Genomic DNA, 1,804 nt, shown 5'->3' on the forward strand with positions numbered 1-1,804 from the left:
GGTATAGAGTTTAGATTTATAGTCTAGTTTTTGGGTTCAGGGTATATAATTTGGGTTTAGGGTCTAGGATTAGGGTTTAGGTTATAGGGTTTGGGTTTGGGGGTTTGGATTTGGGTTTAGAATTTAGGGTATAAGGTTTAGAATTTAAGATTTAGGGTTTAAGATTTAGCTGGAAGCGTTAGCGTCGTTAAAATTAACGTTTTTATTTTTTGTAGCTATTTTTTATTGAATTTAATATTTTTTAATTAATAATCTATGTGTCACTTTGATTGGTCATAAAGGGTGGAGTTAATTTAAAGGTTCACCCCCTAGGGTGGGGTTAATTTAAAGGTTCACCCTAGGAGGTGAACCTAAGTTCTGTCATTTTTCTATGTAGACTTAATATTCAGTCTACAAAGATGTAGACGTTCTTTTCAGTTTACTACTGTAGACTGTCAAGTAGGTTTACTCTTTAGGTTGGTTTTTACAATTGCAAATTTTACGGGTTGCTTTTTACATTTGAAAAAAGTTGTGATTTTATACAAGTAGACTTCCATTTCAGTCTACACTTTAAAAAGATTAGTTTTTGCTATTGACCAGAATTCATCCAGGATTTGACTTTATGAAGTAGACTTCATATGCAGTCTACATGTTTGAATTTTTTTTGAAAGGGGTTAGTTTTGCAATTGACCATGTTTGGCTTTTAACAAGTAGATTGAAATGAATGTCTACAAGTGTGTAGACTTCGCGTGAAGTATCTTTCAAATCTGACGGGTTAGTTTTGCATTTGACCAAAATAAAAAAGTAGACCTTACACGCAATCTGCATTTTTTTTTCTAAGATAAGAAGACTGCATATGAAGTCTACAATTTAAAAAAAAAAATTATTACTTTTTAAACTTTTTAGTCAAACACAAAACGAACCTATTCAACGAAATCAAAGTTTCGGTCAAATGCAAAACTGAATTTTTGTAGACTTCTCGGACAGTCTACATTTTGTAGACATCTGATGAAGTCTACTTTGAAAAGTAAAAAATTCAATCAAATGCAAAACTAACCTCCTTTGCGTAGACGTTTTGGCAAATCTACCAAAAGTTTTGTTTTTGTTGTTAAAGGTAAAGACGAAGACTGCTGGGAAAGTCTGCGTTACAAAAAAAACATTTGGTTAATTACAAAACTGACTTGTGCGTTGACAAGTAGACTGCATCGTACGTCTACACAGAGGCGTAGACATATAAAGCAGTATAATATCGCAACACAGATCTGAAAATTGACGAAAATCATGTAAATAGTTACCTTTTCAGGTGTAAAGCTCGTTTCCAACATTTTCAGCTGTCCAAACACCAAATATGAGCAAAAAGAAGCACCTTTGACGATTCATTAATGAAGATACTCGAAAATATGAAGTTTGTAATTATGAAAATGAAAGTTATGAGAATTTTTTAGATGAAAATGTAGAGGAAATGAGAGAAAATGAAGATTTGTTGGTTTAGAATGAGAAAAATATTGGTTGAAAATTGAATTTTAGAGCTTTAAGAGCTCAAAAATGGTGGTTCATGATTGTTGGAAAATTGATGTTGATGGCATTATTGTAAATAAGAAGAAATGGTTAGGGTGTATTTGATTTTTTATTAATTTCGAAACTAATAAAAATTTAAATAATAATAGTAATTATGTAAATAATTCAAAAACATAGGGATAGTGTGGAAAATTCATTGATAAATAGTAAAGACAAAAAAAAGGTTGGTTTTAAGTTTTACTTAAAAACTAGATTGTGGACCCGCGCGGGTGTATATTATAAAGTATTATATGTTTAACATTTTTTT

The sequence above is a fragment of the Brassica oleracea genome, chromosome C1 (genome assembly GCF_000695525.1).
Source record: "Brassica oleracea var. oleracea cultivar TO1000 chromosome C1, BOL, whole genome shotgun sequence".
NCBI classification, from domain to species: domain Eukaryota; kingdom Viridiplantae; phylum Streptophyta; class Magnoliopsida; order Brassicales; family Brassicaceae; genus Brassica; species Brassica oleracea.